This window comes from Gossypium arboreum, chromosome 6 (assembly GCF_025698485.1).
Source record: "Gossypium arboreum isolate Shixiya-1 chromosome 6, ASM2569848v2, whole genome shotgun sequence".
Classification (NCBI taxonomy): Eukaryota; Viridiplantae; Streptophyta; class Magnoliopsida; order Malvales; family Malvaceae; genus Gossypium; species Gossypium arboreum.
In genome coordinates, this window is record NC_069075.1 from 122,229,615 (window position 1) to 122,252,850 (window position 23,236).

The 23,236-nt window shown below is 33.9% G+C and overlaps 1 pseudogene; it reads left to right on the plus strand.

Annotated features, from left to right (window-relative positions):
• Positions 1-888: 888 nt before the first annotated feature.
• LOC108471822 (uncharacterized) lies at positions 889-3,438 on the plus strand (annotated as a pseudogene).
• Positions 3,439-23,236: the final 19,798 nt, after the last annotated feature.

Sequence of the window (23,236 nt, forward strand, 5' to 3'; positions counted from 1 at the left end):
ATTGGTCAATCATTCTGTTGTGATTTTTTGGTTGAAGTGCATACAGCTTGTAAACATGTTGTAGCACGTATGCTTGCTGTAACAGTAAGGTTGTTTTTAATTACATTGTAATTAAACTTAGTTGAAAAGGAGCAAGTAGATGACAATTTGATATGTTTAGGTGTTGAATGACAAATTTTAGGTGGCTTGTTTGTGTGTACAAGCAATGTTTATCAAGTTACTCGGCTACTTAGTGGTAGTAGGTAGTATCTGATGATGTATTTGACTACAAATGTATTCTTTTCTTATTGACTGAGTGAGAAAAATGAGCTAAAATCCATAAACTCCCTTATTGCACATTTGTGGGCAAGTATTGCTTCCTTGGTCTGTGTCCCGTGTTTCTTTCTTTGCTTCTCCAAATCGCTAACATTGGGCAATCAAAAGTGCACGACATGCGTTGGAAATTTCAAAAAAAAATTAATATAATGGAAATGATAATGCTGACTTTGGCTAATAACATAGCTTGTTATATTATGGCTAATTTCAAGATAATCTAACAAGAATATAGGGATAATTAACGGGGCCTCCTCTTCCTCACAAACAACCACTATCGTCAACCTAAGAAGCAATGGCAACCCTGCAGGTAAGTAATCCATCCATCCATCCATGCATGGCTAATGGGTTATAACGGGAACTCTATATGACGTTTGTTAATTTCATGGTAGTACACAACAGGAAATAACGCTTACCTTCATCCGACCTTACACCTGACTCTATACAAAGTTGCACTTAAAGGTGATTGAGAGATCGCCACCCAAGTCTTTGAGAAAAACCTCAAGGCAGTTACGGCTATGATCATGGGGTCCATGTACGCGCTCCATGTTCCAGTAGGGACTAGGAAAGGTGGCGATGGTCAATGGAAGCAGGGTAACCACTCTTTCGATAGCTGCTACCATCGAAACCCCAGATACCGTCAAGTTACTGATTCGTAAGAACCCTGACTACCCAATATTCAGGGCATGGATGGAGGATTTCTGTTGGTGTTATGAGCAAAGAACAACTTTGAACAACAGTGGCTTGAGCTACAAGGCTCGATACTCGCAAAAGAAACAAGCAGCAAGTTGAGCAAAATTTTTTAAAGCAAAAGAAATGGAGAGTGAATATGGAAGAAAACTAATGAATTTCATTTATAATACAATATTGGCATAGCGCCATTACATATATTAAGCATAAGTCAAACACTACAAGCAAATTTTACCTAAACTATTACCTAACACCACTATAACTCATTGAAACTTGCTAAATTAACTTGTACAACAAAACAAAGCTGATTTTAAGCTCAATCACTACCTAATTACATCAATCATCAAACTCTCATAGTTCAAAATGAACAAGATTGCATTATACCAACAAAATGAACAAAAATAAACTAAATGACAGCAGCTTCACTTAGTTCTGCTGTTCTGCATGGCTCGATGCTTATGGCATGCTCCTTGATGCTGCTTCCTTAGTTGTTTGAGTTGTATGGAAGCCAACTTCAACAATTTTCGATCCATAGGGCAACTCAATTTGGCCACAAGGAAACACTTTTGTACTTACTCCATGTAACAAAGGCTGAGGTGCAGCCTAGCTCATATGAGAAGCTTCTGGTGTTTTTCTTCTACGTTAACTAATTTTGGCAAGATTTTACGGTGATTTCACATCTCTACAATTCATCATATATATAGTATAGCACTATGCAATATATATATATATTCCTTTAGAGCCTTTATGACTATATCTAATTTGCAGATTCGTTTGAAACCTTGCAGATTTGGAAGCAAATATGGTTGAGTAGTACCCAGAGTTGGCTAAGGACTTTGGGCTCGAGTCTCCTTCATGTTCCATTGCGGTAATGAATTTAGCTTTCTTTAGTAGCAGTGAATTGACTCTACGCGACCGCCTTATTGACTCCTGTTAGTCATTCTACTGTTTGACTATAATTATAAATATTACAAAGTTAAAAGGAAGCAAATAAAGTGAGTTCATTGTATAAATCTAATAATGAGAGTTTCGATCTATGATGGTTTCTGCCATATGATAGGTGTCCCTTCAACTTTGAGCTTGGAGAATGTCGCCAACAATTCCAACAGAGGAGACATTAAGAATCCAGCTAACAAGTCCCAAGTATCAATACGTAGCTGGTTTCTACATTTCACAAGAATCAATTTTAGTTCTGGTTTGTCCAAATTCTTTCATTAATCTCATATTTCTCGTATAGGTCATAGTCATAGTGAATAACTTTAACACTGAATTGATCATGTTATGGTGCAGCAAGGCAGAAACTGATTACAGTACTCTGGAAAATAATTGAAGGTTTAGGTAATACCCACGTCGAACAATTCCCTAATCTAAAACATGAGCTGATAATATGGATAATTTTAGTAATAACATGTTGCATCTAGTCAAAAATTTGGCACCGTCGGACCAGCTTAATCGTGTTTATGGTGTAGCTCTGCAAATACAACGTGAGCTACAATGGGTTTAAGATATCAAAAACCATTAGGTGAATATCTTACATAAATTTAGGTAGATAAATCTTATTTATGTAGATAAGTTTTATTCATATTCTAGGAATATTTTTATTTTATCTTTTAGTAGTTTATTAGAATAAGGGAACTATTTTCTTTTATGTTTTAGTAGTTTATTAGAATAAGGGAACTATTTTCCCAATTAGGATTAGCACTCTTTTCTCTATTTAAGTTCAGTTCTTTAGTTAATAATAATAGAACAGTTTTATTAAAAGCTCTCTTGAAAACTTTCATATATATGTACATACATAGTTGTATTAACATTTTCGTACAGGAAGTGGAAAAGATGGTACCAAATATCTATCAAGATGCTAGGAACATTGAGAGAAAGACTCCCAGAATGGTGTTCACTGAAGAACACAAGGAATTAGTTAAAGAAGGAGAGAGATGGATGAAGGATGCAGCGAATTCATGCTCGGTGGTGGCTACCCTTATTGCCACAGTTGTGTTTGCAGCAGCCATTGTAGTACTAGGTGGCACCAATGGTGACAGCGAATTCCTAGTATTTGAAAGAGAAAAGGCATTTGTTATCTTTACGATGTCAGATACACTATCTCTCTTCTCATCCACCGCTGCCATTCTCATGTTCTTGTCCATGCTCACTGCTCGTTATGTTGGAGATGACTTTCTCCAAGCCCTCCCCAAGAGGCTAATTATGGGGCTCCTCACCCTTTTCATCTCCATTACCACCATGATGGTTGCCTTTAGCTCCACGCTCTATCTTGTGTTTGGAGAGTCTAAGACATGGATTCTAGTATGTGTGGCTGAATCAACCCGTGTATTGGTAACCTTGTTTATTTATCTGCAATTTTTGCTACTTGTGGATATGTTCTACTTTACTTAGGGCTATGGAATTTTCGGCAAGCACAGTGAAAACCCCTTATATTAAATCAGAATTCAAAAATAAACAGGGAGTTATTGTGTGTGTGTGAGAGAAAGGAGGAGAGGCATTGTTGTTGGAAGTGATAATAAAAAATAACTCAAATATTAATTTTATTACACACAAATAAAATACAATACAAACTCTCTTTTATTTTTTCTCTTTATGCTAGTTGCTGCTAGTTTTTCTTTCTATACTCACAACACTTTTTTTTTCACTCGAACTCACTAAATTTTTCAACACTCACACACACAAATTATAAAACTCTACTTACATATATATATAGACATAGTAAGCCTTAATGATTGCTTATCCCTTAAGTATATGATAATACTTATCCATTTTACATGCCTTGCCTTGTAGGACTTTTCAATGTTGCTACCATCTTGATTTTTCATGAAATCTCCAACATGATAATCTTTATCCAATTTGCAAAGTTGTATTCAATTTGAAAACCAAGTTGTATGAGGGAGAACCCAATTTGGATTTGACTTCTTTAATTGTAAATTTTGACCTTGAAAAGTTTGGTTTGATTTCTAACACTCCCCCTCAAACCAAACTTTTCATTCCAAGCTTTTCTTTGAGTTTATGGAATATGTTTGCCTTCAATGGCTTCGTAAAAATGTCCGCCAGTTGATCATCTGTTCTGCAATAAACTAACTCTACATTTTTATTTTTCACTTGCTCTCGAATAAAATAATATTTTGTATCGATATGGTTGCTTCGACTATTAGACACTGGATTCTTTGCAAGAGATTTTATGGACTTGTTGTCAACATAAATTGTAATTGGACCTTCTTGTATAATAGATAATTCACCCAAAATATTCTTCAACCAAATTGCTTAACACGTGCATGTTACAACATCCATGTATTCTGCTTCACATGTTGAAAGGGCTACTGTTTGTTGCTTTTTCGATGACCATGAAAATGCTGCGGAGCCAATATGGAATAAGTATTTGGATGTACTTTTGCGATCATCCAAGTCACCACCATAATCACTATCTGAATAACCAACCAGTTTTGAACTCTGTGAGTATGTATAAAATAAACCCTGACCAATCGTACATTTCTCTTTGCTGCAATCAGGTGATCTTGTTTTAGCTTCTTCATGTATCTGCTAACTATTCCCACTACGTATATGATGTCTAGCCAAGTGATAGTCAAGTACCTTAAACCTCCAATGATACTTTTAAACAACGTTGGATTTGCTGGCTCTCTGGATGAACAACACTTAATTTTGTGCTTGGTTCTGCGGGCGTGGCTACTGACTTGCAATCTTTCATATTGAATTTTCTTAAAATTTGTTCTGCATACTTCTTTTGAGACACAAATGTTCCATCTTTCATTTGTTTCACATCGACTCCAAGAAAGTATGACATTTCACCTATATCTGTCATTTCAAATTCTTTAGTCATAGCTTTCATAAATTCATTGAACATACCTGGATTATTTCCCGTGAAAATCATATCATCCACATATAAGCACACGATCATGATGTCACCAACTTCATTTTTCTTCGTATATAGAGCATGCTCGTATGGGCTTTTTGTGAACCCGTTCTTCTGAAAGTATTCATCTATTCTTGTGTTCCATGCTCTCGGAGCCTGCTTTAGTCCATATAAAGCTTTCTTCAAGCGATAAACTTTGTCTTCTTGTCCTTGTTTGCTATATCCAGGTGGTTGTTCAATGTAGACTTCTTCTTCTAGGTAGCCATTAAGGAATCCTGACTTCACTTCCATTTGATAAATTTTCCATTTATTTTGTGCTGTAATTACCATGAGAAGCCTTATAGTATCAATTCTGGCAACTGGAGCACGACATAGTCTACACCATATCTTTGCTTGTAGCCTTTTGCAACTAGTCTTGCTTTGTATTTGTCCATTTTTTCTTCTTTGTTGGTCTTCGTCTTGTACACCCATTTGACTCCAACTAGACTATGTCCTTCTGGTAGATTTGTTAGCTCCCATGTGTCATTTCTTCTTATTGCTGTAATTTCTTCATCCATTGCCTTCTTCCATCTAACGTCTTTAATTGCATCTTCATATATTATTGGATCACATTCTGTTATTAAACAGAATAATGAATAATCGAGTATTGTTTCTATGGGTTCTGTAACCTTATAAATATCGCGTAAACTACGCATTCTTGTAGGTGCTTCCTCTGAGTTGCTGGTATTACTGCTAGTTGGTGATGATGATGTTGTCGGACTTGTTGCAACAGGACTTGGAGGAGGGCTTTGATCGTTGCCTTGTTCTTGATTAATAAAGTCGTCGTCTTTGTCATCACTGAAAAATAATCCTTCAATTTTCTTCTCTTCTTCACTCCATCTTCAATAATCAGCTTCATCAAATTCAACATCTCTTGAAATAATAACTTTCTTGTTGAGGGGGTTGTATAACCTATATGCCTTGCTTCTCTTTTCATAACCAATGAAAATACATTTTACTCCTTTATCGTCAAGTTTCTTTCTCGTCTGGTCAGGAACATGAGCATATGCAATGTATCCAAAAATCTTGAGATGTCCGACTCCTGGCTTTTGATTGCTCCAAGCTTCATTTGGCGTCTTATATTTCACACTTTTTGTTGGACACCGGTTCAACAAATAAATAGCACATTGAATAGCTTCAGCCTAGAAAGTTCTTGATAAATGCTTACCTTTAACCATGCTTCTTGCCATATCAAGAATAGTACGGTTCTTTCTTTCAGCGACTCCGTTTTGTTGTGGTGTGTACCCAGTTGTCAACTGGTGAATAATTTTGTGTTCCTTGCAGAAGCTTTCAAATAGCTTTGAAGTATACTCACCACCTCTATCAGTTCTGAGTATTTTAATGAAATGTCCACTCTGTTTTTCTACCATAGCTTTGAACTCGATAAACTTGTCAAATGCTTCTAGTTTTGTTTTAAGAAGATATATCCAACTTTTTCTACTAAAATCATCAATAAAAGTAACATAACACTTGTTTCCACCAAGTGATGGTATATCAAAAGGATCTGTTATGTCGGAGTGCACGATCTCCAATGGTCTCCTGGCTTGTCGAGTTTTTCTCGCTTCAAAACTCTACCTGTGTTGTTTTCCTTTAACGCAAGCTTCACACAGTTGATCAGGAGGATTAATTTTTGGCAACCCATTTACCATATTTTCTTTTGACAATAGCTTCAGACTGGAAAATCCAAGATGCCCGAACCTTAAATGCCACAACCATAATTCATCTTTAATTGCATTCTTCATATATTTCACCTCTCCAGATTCAATGTCAATAGTAAACAGACGGTTACGCGTCATATCAACTTGGGAAATTAATTCACCACTCTTATTTTTTAGGGCGAGCATGGAATTTTTCATATGTACTTCATATCCTTTTTCTAGAAGCTGTCTAAGGCTGATAATGTTGCTTTTCAAAGCTAGTACGTAATAAACATCTGAAATGAACTTCTTTTTTCCATTCTTTTGTGTAATAGTGACTTTGCCTTTGCCTTTGACCGTGGCATGCGATTCATCTCCAAATGTTACTTGTCCATGAATATTCTCATCCAACTCTGAAAATAAGTCTTTTCGACCACACATGTGATTACTGGCGCAATTATCAAGATACCAAATATTTTTTCTTGATTTTTCACTTTCTTTATAAGTGAGGAATACACTAGATTCCGCATTTTCTTCTTCTTTAGCTGCTGCTACATGATTTCTCTCCTCCATCTTGGGATTTGATCTACACTTGTAACTATAGTGGCCATTTTTATTGCAATTAAAACATTGTACCTGATATTTATTTCCTTGTTGAAATCTACCTCTGCCTCGGCCTCGGCCTCGAGCTCTTTGTCCATGACTTGATGTTTGATATTCGTCACTTATTTGGACTTTACCATATGATTGATTGCCTCGTCCACGTGCTCCTCGTCCACCTCTATTTCTGCCTCTATATCCTCCACGGTATCCTCTACGATTGCTCGTACCTTGTCCAAAGTTATCCTTAGCTCCACTTTCATTGAAGGACAACTTGCTATGCAAGACTTGCTCCGAATCTCCAGTATTATCATTTAGCTTCATTTTATGCTCATGGGCTTGGAGAGAACCCACAAGTTCATCGATTGATATTTGTGATAAATCTTTTGACTCTTCAATGGTAACCACCACATAATCAAATTTGCGTGTCAATGACCGAAATTTTTTTTCCATTATTCTGACATCATCAAGTGTTTCTCCATTTTTTTTCATTTCATTTACCACCGCTTTCACCCGAATAACATAATCATCAACACTTTCTGATGGTTTCATTTTCAACGTCGCAAATTCGGCTCTAAGGGTTTGTAAACGTACATTTTTAGCCTTTTTCGCTCCTTGAAGGGATTTTTGCAAAATTCCCCATGCTTCGTTTGATGTCTTCGCATCTGAAACTTTTTCAAAGGTTGATTCATCAACGCCTTGAAAAATAAAAAACAACGCCCTCTTATCTTTTTTACGAGCTTCTTTCAATACACTTTTTTCTTCATTTGTCAAAGCCACTTCGGCAACTGCATTTTCAAGCTCGACATATCCTTTTTCGACAACGTCCCAACAATCTTGAGAACCAAGCAAATCCTTCATCTAGATGCTCCAGTTGCCATAATTTTTCTTTATTAATTTCGGGATCTGCGGTTGAATCATCTTTGCCATTGTGACGTCAACACGAACCTAACTCTGATACCACTTGTTGGAAGCGTAGTAATAAAAAATAACTCAAATTCTAATTTTATTACACACTAATAAAATACAATACAAACTCTCTTTTATTTTTTCTCTCTATATTAGCTGCTGCTAGTTTTTCTTTCTATACTCACAACACTTTTTTTTTTCTCTCAAACTCACTAATTTTTTCAACACTCACACACACAAATTATAAAACTCTACTTATATATATATATAGACATAGAAAGCCTTAATGATTGCTTATCCCTTAAGTATATGATAATACTTATCCATTGTACATGCCTTGCCTTGTAGGACTTTTCAATGTTGCTAACATCTTTATTTTTCATGAAATTTCCAACATGATAATCTTTATCCAATTTGCAAAGTTGTATTCAATTTGAAAACCAAGTTTTATGAGGTAGAACCCAATTTGGATTTGACTTCTTTAGTTGTAAATTTTGACCTTGAAAAGTTTGGTTTGATTTCTAACAATCGTTCAGTGGCAGCTCTTTCAAAACCTCCCCAGACGTTTGTTGTAAGGCTCTTAGGTGAGTGTCAAATCTCATGGGGATTCATAGTGATGGAGAAAAAAGTGTATACAACTAAGAATGTCCATAGTTGCTAAAATTAGCTTGACAAACAACTTTCCATACACGACTTTCAATTACATAAAGAATATTTGAAGGATAGGAATACAAGTTGATGTAATTTATTGTTTAATTAAAACCAATAATTAGTGTGATTTATACAAGCTTCCACTTTATCATGATATTTAAGTTTTTTTTAAATTATTTAAAATTTTTAATTAAAATATTCACGTTAATTGAGAAGAAAAGCATATAAGAAGTGAAACATTTCTATTAAGCAATAAGATGGGGATCACTTTTGAAAGAAAATGTTTCGTCTAATCTCTTTACTATTGAAGGATGGTATGAAATTGTTATTCCACGTTATTTTTACCCTTCTTCAATAGGAGAATTATAAATCAAAATTTTCTCTACTTTTTTAAGAGAAAAAAAAACTGAAAATAAAAAGGAAAAATTTGATTTCTCATTCTCCTATTAGAAAAATATAGAAACAACGTGGTATTACGACTTCATATAATATTTTCTCCTTTACCATATTTGACATTACTTTTTAACATACCATCCTAAAAACACTACACTACACATCACATATTATTAAATTTTAAATAAAAGTTAGTGATAATAATAATAATAATAATAAACAACTATATCTCAAATTTTCTTCCCTTCTAACCCTTTTATCATTTTTTGTTTTAATTATTTTTAAAAGGAACATAAATTTGATTAAATATACAATTTGATATATAAACTTTGATTTGATAAAATTAAACAAATGAAACTTTTATTGTGGTTTAAATGTATACATGAAATTTTATTTTGATCCAATTATATACATTTAAATAAATACAATCCCTTTCAAAGAAAAAAGTCAACCATTTCTATAACAACCACCCTTTGTAACAATTAACACTAAGTTTCTAAAAGAATCGATTTTTTATGTTTTATTTTAACCCTCTATAACAAGTTTTCACTTATAATAGCAACATCCATAATTATGAAGTATGTTCTTTATTAAAATAATTTTCTATAACAACTTATGGTTTGCATTTTAAAGCAAAGTTATACTTATTTCTTATAAGCAAGCCTATTAATTATCAATGATTTTAATTACAATATTACTTCAATAAAATGATTAAACTTCACGTGAAGAAATCTATTAATCATATTTTATAAATGAAAATACGATTCAATGAGTGAAATTAAAATATCAATTCAAAAACTATTAAGTTCCTTAATTAAATATTCTACAATAAATTTGGAATATCATAAACTTATAAATTGATTACTTGAATTTAATAACTTATAAAATTAATTAATTTAATTTGATAACTCATATTGATTAATTGAGCTTCTTATATTTATGAACTTTATAATTAATCATGTGAAATAATGTAAAATAAAAGGTACATAAAAGCAATAATACATGCACTTGCTATACGCCTTTTAATTATGTTCATTTAGTTCTCACTTTCTTTCTCTTTCTAACATAATTCTCACTTTTTTATTTGATGGAAATTCACGATATGAATTTTATGACAAACTTACAACGATTATCTCTTTATAACAACATAGTATAACAACCTCCTTTCTGTAACATGCAAAATCTTGGCAGACAAATGAGACTGTTATAGAGAGAGCTGACTTTATGTCAATTTATTTTTATATTTGATAAATATAATTATTTGTATATGTTAGCTTGATTAATCAAATTGAAATTGCCAAGAGGGGGCGAATTGGCCTTTTAAAAAATTGGTGGAAGTAAAAGGAGAAAATGAACACCAAGAATTAGAGTGGTTCGACCCCAATTGCCTAATCCACTACCTTAGCTTTCCACAACTAAGGATTTTCCCAAATTCAGTAATTTGTTCAACCTTTGAGGAAAAGGTTTAACCTTACAACTCTCTTAAGACTTTTACCCCAAATCTTAAGATAAACCCTCTCAAAGAATTACAAAGAAGCAAACTAAGGAATAATCCTAACAAGATCAGAATGTTTGCAAATTAAGCACAAATAGGCAAGAATACACTTGAGCAAAAGAAAGACAATAAGAGCTCACAAGTGTGTATAAGAGAACTTTGGAAGTATTGAGTACAAATGTTGTTTGATTGATGATTTTGCTTGAATATGCTTCCTTGTTGTTGTAGGAACTTTTAGAAGCTGATATTTATACCCCTAATTGATTTTCAACGGTTGAGGTTGTTGTGGTAGTTAATAGAGCCATTGGGGATGTGAAAACCAGAGCATTTAATACACCTACAATTGCAAGTATTGATACCAGATAAAAAGATACCAATAATTTTTACAATAAATGCTAAATTTAGTGACCGTTGGAGTTTAACGATACCAAAACAAATTTTATCAATACTTTATTAAAAGGTATCGATATTGTATTGATACTTTGTAGGTTTTGTGAAAAACAGAATATCATTTTGGTACTGATTTTCCAAGGGGTATCAATATTTTAAAAATATCAATACTTAGCCAAAAAGGTATTGCAAGTATCAATATTTTTTGGCCTAGAGTAATTTTGACTTGTTTGAAAGGTATTTTGACTTAATAAAATAATAAAGGACTTTATTACATAGTCAAAATCATTTTAACTTGATTTTAAAATTGTTATAAAAATTTTCTAAGAGTTCAAAAAGATATTCAAAATTTTATCTCTTAGACTTCAAATTGAAAAATCATTTTGTTAATTTTGTTCAATTTTATTTTTATTCAAAAACACTTTAATTTGCTATATCTAAACATTATATCAATGGTTTAACAATCTCCCCCTTTTTGATAACAAAACATTTGGTAAATTTGTTTTTGAATATTTTTTCCCCCTTAATAAAATTCATGTTGAATTTAAGGCCAAAATAAAAATTGACATACAAATTGGCATTCATTTTTACTTTAAGGAAACTGGTCACATAATTTGCATAATTACATATGGTTAGCATAAAAGTAATCAAAGAATTTACCTTAATTTACCCTTTCTTCTTCCCATTTTTTGTTATATCAAATGACAAATAGAACTTAAAGGAGAGAAGTTATTAGTTCAACATAATAGATAGATAAGAGTGAATGGCAATGAACTAAAACAATAGTGTACCTCAAAATACCAACAAAGCAATAATGTGCAAAAAGACATAAACATAGGCATTAAAAAAATCTAGGTGCAAATGTTATGAGTAATAATATGTAAATGTAAATAAAAAGTGCTAAGCGTCATCAGGAGGAGAAAATGGAGGATTCAAAGGACAACGATCAAAGAGAGACTCCATTTGCATCTCTAAGATGGATAGCTAAGAATTAACATCTTCATTATGAGACCGAACCTCATCTCTAATACCTCAAACAACATTTCTCAATGAATGGATAGCATCAAGGATGACACCATTGATCTTGGACGAAGGTTGAGATGCTTGAGAGGACGAAGTCGGAAGAGGAACATGTTCGGGTGTCAAAAAGTCTTCAAATGCAGTATCAGTGTCGTCATCTACATTTTTCACCGAATGGTCGCTCTTAATCGATGTACCAGTGGTGGCATCATAATGATATCCCGCATGATGAAGGACCCCATAACTAATAGGTTGGTTAAAAGTAATGGGGGTGTCTCCATTAGTGCTAATGCCCAATCACCAAAAAAGATATGACAAATACGTGCCATGAGGAAGGGAGATATTTATATTCATCCCTCTCCTGATAGCCTTGGTAATGTCATTAAACATGATGAGGGCGAGGTCGAGATGCTTATTGGATTTAAAATAATCAAGCCACCAATAATTAGTGTTTCGAAGCTTAGCATATTTTTTAATAGAGCAAAGGTTCCAGGCTATGATCAAGTGGAGGACATGATCATGAAGGTTAAGTTCAGATGCCGATTCAGACTAAATAAAAAAGGACTTAAAAGGACCCTTTTCATTGGAGTTACCTCCAGGAGGCAAATAAAGATAATCGCCAAACTCTTCTAAGATAAGACGTATAGGGGTTTTCATTAAAAAAGAGGTTATGGCTATAACGGTGTCGTTGGACTCATCATGTTCGAGTTTGGCATTAAGAAAAATGCTTGAACAAGATTTTAGTAAGTCGGCGAAGAAATATTTAGAAAATCCATCCAAACTTAAGTTTGCAAAATAGAGAGATAGATAAAATTCATACCCTCTAGCATGGCTATATCCACTTTCCTAGAATCCCAAACTCTCTTAGATGCATACTTTCTAGCAAAATGGTTACGAAGGGCATCATTATGAAAACATTTATTAAAAGAAGATATAGGGCCACTAGGTTGTTAGGAAGAAGATGCACGGGTTCTAGGCCTTTTCTTAGGAGCCATAACTAGAGAAATAAGCACTAAAGTTTGACTAAAAACACTAAAAATTCCGTTTGATAATTTTGTCAAACACTTGGTGTGCAAGGGTGTAAGGTAAAAAAAAATTAAGAAAATGGCTAGTAAATGAAAACCCCTACAACAAAATACAATAGATATAACCCAAATCAACCCAAAACACCATTAAGAAGCACTATTTCAACCATAAAATCAAAAGATTGAGAAAATTAGGATTTCCCTTAAAAAGTGTTGAAATAGGCAAAATTTCCAAGCAATGTTGAACAAATCTTGAAAAAGGAGTGTTTGGAATTGTTGCAAAGGCAAGATTTGACGAAAAATTAAGGAAACTTGAAGAAAATTTGTAAAAGAAATGAGAGATTTTTGGTGAAGGGAAGAAATTTTTTCTAAGGTTTTTCAAAATCGTTTTAGAAGCAGCTGCAAGTGCCTTTAAAAACCTCGAGGTACCGATAATTGCTCACAAGTATCGATATTTTTATAAAAGAATCGATATTTTTAAGTTGGTATCAATACCAATTTGCAATTCTATTTTCCAAGTGTAGAAAATTTGCAAAACTGAGAATTTTAGGTCATAAAGTTTTCTACGAGTCCTAAAATGACTTCAAAACCATTCCTAATAGTTTCATAGGCATAAAAATGTACAATGTAAGCACGATGCATATGATTCATGAAAGCCAAATTAGTCAAAAAAAAGAGACTAAATTAACAAGATTTACTTTATTCTAACAAGTTTAATTGCATCAAAAGAGTAAGCATGCTAGACACATAAATTCAAAATAGATCATATAACCACATAAAACTCCCCCTATATTTTTGCATAAAAGGCCCATAAAAGTCATGCATAGACACTTTTTCAATCATTGTTAAGTCATAAAGCATTTTAAAAAAAACGAAGTGCAAAAATTAATTTGAACACAAAAGTTAAGTGAAGGTAGTAATATCTAATTCTCTCCTACCTGTCCAAAATCTTTCTTTGTCTAAAGGTTTTGTAAAAATATTTGCTAATTAATTTAAGGTGTCAATAAACTCTAGAATTACTTCTTATTTTTGGACATGATCTCTAATGAAATGATATCTTATTTCAATGTGTTTAATCCTAGAATATTGGATGAGATTTTTAGTGAGACAAATAGCACTAGTATTGTCACACTTGACAGGAATGATATCTATATCAATTTCATAGTCTTTAAGTTGTTGTTTCATCCATAAAACTTGAGCATAACAACTACCAGCAGAAATATATTCTGCTTCGATGGTGGACAATGCAACACTATTTTGTTTTTTAGAAAAACCATGATATTACCATGTTGCCTAGGAATTGACAAGTACTAGAGGTGTTTATCCTATCTAATTTGCAACCTCCAAAATTCGCATCCAAGAATGCATGCAAGCTAAAGGATGAGTCTCTATGATACCAAAAGACTAAATTGGGAGTGTCTTTAAGGTATCTAAAGATTCTCTTAAGGACTTGTAAATGGGATTCCTTAGGACAAGATTGATATCTAGCACGCAAGCATATACTAAACATAATGTTGTGTCTACTTGCGGAAAGATAAAGCAAAAAACCAATCATTGACCTATATAATTTTAAATCAACACATTTACATTCCTCGTCTTTGTCAAGTTTTGTAAAAGGGCTCATAGGGGTAGCTTCTGGTTTAAGAGTGTCTATCCCAAACATCTTGAGCATTTCCTTTGTGTACTTAGCTTGATTAATGAAGCTGTCATCATTTCTTTACTTGATTTGGAGTCCCAAAAAGAAAATTAGTTCTCCCATCATGCTTATCTCAAATTCACCTTGAATTAACTTTGAAAAATCTTAACAAAAAAATCATTAGTAGAACCAAAAATAATATCATCAATATAAATTTGAACTGCTAATAAATATTTATCTTTGCTTTTAATAAAAAGTGTTATGTCAGCCTTCCCTTTACTAAAACTCTTTTCAATAAGAAAATTTGATAACCTTTCATACCAAGCTCTAGGATCTTGTTTCACACCATATAAAACTTTTGAAAGTTTAAAAATATAATTTGAAATTTTTGGATCTTCAAAACCGGGTGGTTGTTCAACATACACTTCTTCATGTATAAAACCATTTAGAAAAGCACTTTTTACATCCATTTGTTATAATTTAAAATCATTGAAACATGCAAAAGCTAAAAGCATCCTAATAGCTTCCATCCTAGCTACTGGAGCATAAGTTTCATCATAATATATTCTTTCATCTTGAGTGTAACATTAAGCAACAAGTCTAGCCTTGCTCCTCACTCTGTTACCACTCTCACCTAGCTTGTTACTAAAAACTCATTTAGTACTTATAGTAGATTTATCATGAGGTCTTTCAACTAGGGTCCATACTTTACTTCTGTAACACCCCTAACCCGTACCCATCGCCAGAGCAGGGTTTTGGAGCATTACCAGAACATTCAGAACATTTTTCCATTATACTACGTAAATTACTATTCATTTACCGAGATCATCCATAACATCCCTTGATCGGGCCCTCGAAGCCCAATACGAGCATTAGAATTGACTTGGGACTTAATCGGGACCTTTAAGAATTCTTCACGAAACTACAAAACTTTTCCAAAGTGCAGGGCTCACACGCCCGTGTGGTCCAAGGGACATGCCCGTGTTAGAGGTCGTGTTCAACCCCGTGTAACTCTCTGACTTGCACACACGGCTGTGTCACACGCCCGTGCGCTAGGCCATGTGGTTAATTAATTCAATTCAAAATTAGGTGCAAGTTTCACACAGCCAAGACACACGACCGTGTGCTAGGCTAGGTGTGCCCAATTCTGAGCATTCTTGTGATATCCCGAATTAGGGCCTAATCGGAATAGTGGTTTTGGGACCACAAATCAAAGATAGAAATAATTATTTTATAATTATTTTGAGGTCTATGATATGATTACATGATTGTGTGAAAGTTTCGTGAAGAAATTCTATGCATAAAGTGCTTAATTTGAAATTTGGGACTAAATTGAATAAGTTGCAAAACTTGCATTCTAGAATTTCTAGTATGAAATTGCTTTGGAATATTAATTAAGAGGCCTTAAATAGAAATTTGACCAATTTCTAAGTTTTTGGACAAAAATTGGACATGGATGGAATTTTTGAAAGTTTAGTAAGGAAGGGCATTTTGGTCATTTGGATTTTAATGAATTAAAATGGGAAAAATTAAGCAAAAAAATCCATTCATCTTCTTCATGTTGCTGCTGAATTTTACTTGCTACCATAGCTAGGTTTTCTTCAACTTCTAAGCTCAATAGTAAGTCAATCCTAGCATCGTTTTTAATGTTGTTTACATTTTTGAAATTCTCGTAGCTCGGTTTACCTATTTCTACCAATATTTTGAGCTAGGTTTTATATTTAAAAATTTACCCATGAATTATATGCAAGAATTTTGATGTTTTATGGTAGAATATGAAGCTTGAGATTGTGTTAAACAACTTTTGCTAAGTGATTTTACGTAAAAACGACTAAAATGACGTAATCGGTAAAAATACCTAATGTTCATAAATACATGATAGAGTGTGAATTTGATGTCGCTATAGAAGGGAAAAATGATCAGCATGTCATAAAACATAATAAAATAAGATGAAGTTTAATTTCTGAGCCAGGGGAAAAATCGTAATTTTGTGAAACTTTAGGGGTAAAATTTGTAATTTTTGCCATAGGATGTTTTTGGAGTAATTTGAGTAATGTGAGACATTAATAAGTCAAATGTGTTATTATAGATTAAGAAATATGTGGAATCGACCTTGATCGGGGAAAAGAAAAGATTTCGAGCTAAATTGTAACCTTTATACATTTTGTACTGAGGTAAGTTCATGAGTAAATAGGGTAACATAATTGTTGTTTTAAGCAATTTAATGTTGTTTATATGATATGATGCTTATTATCATGAACTGTTATATTTTGTAGTTATTGTTGAATAATATGTAATTATGTGAATTACTTGACGAGTATGAACTATCACCGAAGTATCGATTTCGACATTTCGTGGAAGATGGCAAAGGAGTATGATCGAGGAAAATCCCATTTGAACATTAGGAATAGATTAGGATACAAGTGACATGTCACTAGGAAATTGAGATCCGAGCTCATTGAGTTGCGTTCCGAGTTCACTTATGGATGCAAACATCCGAACTTGTTAAGTTGTGTTCCGAGTTCATTATGGATGCGAACACCCGAGCTCGTTGAGTTGCGTTCCGAGTTCATTATGGGTGAAATTATGGTAGCTTGATTTCGTGTATCTGAATTATATTCCAATGTGTTCAACGGGTAAAGTTCCAGTGAAATGGAAGAATTCTCGAGATGAAAGTGACTAGTTCATAAGTGTTGTGGAACGAATACTTTGTACAGGTATGTACTTAACCCTCGGGTTGAGACTTCAATATAACAATAATATGGTAGGATCACAAATGAGAAATATGATATGAATGCTTTGGTGATATTATGCAAATGTGGACTTCGTATTATTGCATGGTTATGTTACTTGCTATTTACATGTGAACTTACTAAGCATTTATGCTTACTCCCTCCCTTCCATTCCTTGTAGTTTTGACAAGCCGGCTTGGAGATCGGGACGGTCAGAGGCACGTTCACACTATCAACGGACCACCTCGGTATAGTGGCTTGCATATTTTAGGAATATGGCATGTATAGCATTATGATCCTTTTGTGTATATAATTTTATTGTATGGTGAATGAGTGATGTGGAAATGCTTGTTGATGATTAGCTATTGGAATGGCTAATCAAAATTTATATTTAGTGTTATGTATGCTTAATGTATTTCCTAATCCATGGAAAAACATAAAATGGTGAAATTGGCTATAAAACAGAATCACACAACAGCAATGATGTGAGTTTGAAAAATCACTAAAAATAGTGGAGATAAAATTAGATGATTAATAAAATATGGAATTAAATCTTAATGAATATATATTCATTTGGAAGAAACAAAATAGGTAAAAGAGTTGTATTTTATGAGATATTTACATTTTGGTGAAACAGGATCAGAGCAATTTCTGGATCCTCTGTTCTAACTTTAGAAATTCACCATAAATTGTGTAACAATAATTAGGACTCACACTTTATATTTATGGATTCCTTATTGAGTCTATTTTTAAGAGAAGCAAATAGAATGGTCATTGGATCTCTTTACAGAAATAAATTTGATTCATAGTGCACAGGGGTCAGAGTAGCTAAACCCTGAAACAGGGGAGACTTTAACTAATAAACTGTACTAATTGGCTTGACCAAAAATTCTAGAAAAAAATTAGTAAGTAGATATATGAGTCTAGTTTCAGGGAAAATTTATGGAATTGGATTTCGAGTTTCTTAACTCGAGATATGATTGTTTTTTGCGTCTGTAACGCAGATGGATAGTTTACTACGAGAATTGTTTGAACTAGTTTAAATCCTAAAAAAAAGTTTAGTAACGTCTCATGCTCGACTCCGGAGACGGTCTCAGGTAAGGGGGCATTACAATTCTATTTTTCAAAATTAAGGTGTAGGGGACACACAGCCTAACCACATGCCCATGTTACCAGGCCATGTGTCACACACGGTCTAGACACACGCCCGTGTGTCTGCCCGTGTGGACAAAATGAAACTATTTCTAGCTTCATTTCTCACTCAAAATTTCACCCAAGACCTGCACTTGAAACACACAACCAATATCAACCATTCCAAGCATTCAAAATAGGCAATTTCATCATTTAACATAGCATACCATCACATGCATATGTGTTTGTAAACTTACCTTGGATGAACTTAGGCAATACACAACATTAATCGTATATTCTTAACATATCTCATGTGTAAATATATAACATGATAATATACTTAGTAATACCAAAATAAACCATTACTAGCCATTTCAATGGCTAGGTTACAAAATAACATTTCAAGCCACTATTGGTCAAGTTGTCCTATACATGTCATTATACCAAAATAATTTCACTATATATACCCAAAATAGCTAGTTGATAGTGTGACGATGCTCCAATGATCTTCCAACCTTCACGAGCTTCCCAGCACTACAAAACAAGGGAAAAATAAAACGGAGTAGGCATTACATGCTTAGTAAGTTCGAATAATGAAAACTAAACTTACCAATCTTACATATTAAATCTAGGCATACAATGTATGTTTCCATCCATTTGGCTAAATTTTCCTAACCATATACATGCAATCAAACATGTTAGTCACCAAAATCTTCATATCAATCAAGTAACATAGATAAGCTCATCAAGCAATATTCTTTCAAGTCATTATCAATTCATCTCAAAGTTCTCGTGCCATGTCAAGAGTTTTATGTCCGTTGAATCATTGAATCCTGATAGATGCACAAGTACTACACTCGAAGTGCACGATTCGGTAATCCGTCAATTTCTTATTCAAGGGTACCTATTAGGGAACTTCACCAAGAAACATTCTCTCAAGTCAGACATCATATAACAGGATTACTAGTCCAAGCTAAATCTCTTTTATAATGTAAGCTCAGAAGAGCTCGAATAGGATTACCAATCCAGGCTAAACCCTAATCATAACGTATACTCGAGAGATATTATATCGGGATTACCCGTTCAGGCTAAATTCTTTCTATAACAAGGTCATTGGCAATACTCCTCTGAGATAAATCATGTCCGCAACAAATGCAAGACCCTATTTGTTTAGGGAAAGCGCATACAATCATCAGAATTCAATATTCAATTAGGACTTAACCCTTTATCACCATTTCAAGGATGTATTAAGTTAATGTATATCAATATAAATCACATTCCATACAACTCAACATTCAATTAAACATATTTACATACCGGATTAAGTTACATGGACTTACCTCGACACTTGTTCGCGTAAAAGTCTACTAATCCAAAATCTTTTCTTTTCCTCGATCTAACCTCAAATTAGTGTTGTCCGGATCCAATTAATCCTTGAAAGTTTCCCCTCTCTCCTAGGGTTTCCATAAAATTTTTAGGTTAAAGATGATGAAAATAAGATGATATATTTCTTTTCATCTTTTAATTAATTAAGTATTTTGGTATTTCTAATTTAGTCCTTGCCGTTCTTTTATAATTCCATGGATGAGTCACCAAGAAAAATCTACATACTTTTCTTAATGGTCTAATTACCATATAAAGACCTTAATTTTTGAATTCCATAGCTATTTGATCCTTATAGCTATTAGAATTCAACTTTCGCATTTTATGCGATTTAGTCCTTCTTGTAATTAAGCACTTAATCGATAAAATTTTCGTTTCCAAATTTTCACATGACATGTCTATTATATTACAGACCATATAATGAAATAAAAATAAATCATATTTTTGGGTCGGACTTGCAGTCCCAAAACCACTATTCTAATTTTACTGAAAAATGGGTCGTTACAACTTCTCTCAAATTGATTTAACTCTTCTTACATAACCAATATCCAATATTCATCATTTAATGCTTCTTTGATATTTTTAGGCTCAATGCATGGGATAAATGCAACAAAATTACAAGTATTTCTAAAAAAAGATCTAGTAGTTACCCCTTTTGATGGATCTCTCAATATCTTACCATCCTTTACATAGTTGAATTCTCTTGGACGAGTGACTTCCCTTTCCTCTATTGTAAGCTTTTCTAGAGCATCTTGTGTTTGTTCTTGAATCTTCTCACTTGATGATTGACAATATTTATCATTACTATAACGCCCCAAATTTCTTATGTCTGCTTCTGTAAAATTTTGACACAAATGTGTATCTACTTCAGTGGTTAAGTGTTATGAGTGTGTGTGTGTGAGGTCCCAAGTTCAAGCCCTACCTTTAGCAATTTTGCTTATGTTTGGAATTAAGTCTTATCTTTATTCAGTGGGCTTATATTTATTCGTCTGCAATTTCATATCAAAATGGGTCTGCTAGTCTAGTGGTTGAGTGAATGTCAAGGTGATGGAGATCCTGTGTTCGAATCCCTACACAAGCATGGGTATTTATTTTTGCTCGGTTCTATGCAAGTGTTTCAGTGCAATTGGAATTCTGAGTAGTAGGATAGTGGGGAGTGATTTGAGAGATTTGGGAGTTAATCCTTGATTTATTTTTATTTTTTTTATTCTTTTTCCAAAATTTCCCTCTCCCTCCAAAATTCCCAAGATTCTAACGTGAACTTTTCTGTTCTTGTTCTCTACCGTCTCCACCCTCTCTTTCTTGTCACCGATTTTATTTTCTTTTTTTTACCTTCTATCAAATTTTCGTGTCTCACTATTCTGGCGTTTTTGGTGCATTATCAGTAAGTATGGTAAGTGCGGTTTTTGCTTTGGTTAATGAACCTTGGATTGATGGAGTTCGTTTTGTGTTTAGGAGAAGTTCAAGAGGCTGGAGGTTTCCAATTGGTGCCTTAATTTTTCATAAGCATCGTTGTTCGTTCTAAGGTAAAGGGTTTTGGTAAATTAAAGGAGTGTCTTTTACGAGATAGTTTGGTTTAATATCATTTTAAGAGATTAATTCAGGTTTTAATTGGTCAACTTTAAGTTCTAGTGATCTCGTGAGTGTTTTCACATTGAACCGATACCAGGTGTGTACTCAAAATGCAGAAATCAAGGTTTTGACAAAAGCCAAAAATGGCCACTGTCAACGCCACACGAGCGTGTGGCTGCCCACATGAAAGGCCATATAGCCGTGTAGTCAACGAAAGCATGGCCGTGCGCAAGACACGGCCGTGTGGTGGCTCGAGTGTGGCTGTGTGGGCCACATGGGCTAAGCCAAGTTAAGCACATAGGCCCACACGGGCGTGTGGATTTTGGGCCAGGCCGTGTGGGCCACATGGGCATGGCCAATCTGGGCGTGTGGGCCCACACAGGCATGTGGGCCCGTTATACTGACTTTTTTTTGTAAAGTCGCACAGGTCATCCTAATCGACTGTGGGCCTACCGTAGGGTCGGTAAGGGCTAACTAAACCCTAAAACTATGTGATCTGTTAGATCGATATACTGTTCTAAGCATGGTTGTGTTATGTATATCTATTATCTGTTTAAGTAAGCATGTTAAGCTTGTTTTATCTGTTAATTCTGTATGTATGCTCTGTATCTGTTTCTATTTTGGGGTGGGATTTGTTATGAGGAGGAAGTATTATGATCGGCGTTAAATGCCTATATTTTGGCAGCTTGGCTGCACATTATATCTAATATGTGTCTTCATGACACGAAGTGGTGTATAGGGCCGGGTGGGTTTTTTAACCCCACATGGTGTGGTAGGATGGTCGGAGATGGTGTTTAGAGGATAGGGGTAGGATTTTGAATATTTGTATTTATATCTGTATCTAGTTCTATTACTGTATCTAAAAAGGGACATGAGTCCGTATCTGTATATGTTTTTGAGTTTGTGTTTTGTGTTATATGCTTGCAAGCTTAATTCTGTTAGGTTATACACTGAGTTTACATAAACTCACCTCTGTTTGTCTATTCTTTCAAGTAATCCATAGTCTTAGGCATGTCGGTGCGGCAGGGACTCAGTGGTGACCACTCTTTAGTAAAATTGTTTGGACTTGTTAATTTTTTGTATTTATTATTTGGGGTTATTTCCTAAGAGTTTGTAAATTTTGGGACTCTCAGGACTCTAAGGTTTTTAACTGCGAATTTTGGTTTATTAACGATATGCATGTCGTGATAAATTGTTCTCTTAAAATCAATGGTTCCTACTTGAACAAAGGTTTTCCTAAAAACACAAGACGGATTTCAAAAACATATCGATTTGCAAAGCATCCACTGTAAAAACAAGTTTTTACAAATAACCTAATTAATCAATGCTTTTGGAAATGGTATAAAGAACATGAGATCGAAGATTGAAATGATTGTACGTAATCAAACCCATTCTCTGTGACATCTCCAGATTCAACCATAACGTCTAGGCCGGGTTTGAGGTGTTACAATTACTAATAAACCTTAATATATACATATTTTTATCCCATGCTAGGCATATTTATGGATGATTTATCATTATTTTTATCGAATTTGATCATCCTAATCCTTTAATTTCATGTTTTATACTCAAAAGAGCATAGGAAGGTGAAAAGAGCAAGAAACGAACCAAAAACGGACAAAATAGGCTGATTTCAGTGTTCCACACGGTTAATCCACCACCCGTGTTAGACAAACAGGAAAGCCACACGCCTATGTGTCATGGCCGTATCGACTTAAACCAACTCAGAATTTCAGATGGCCTG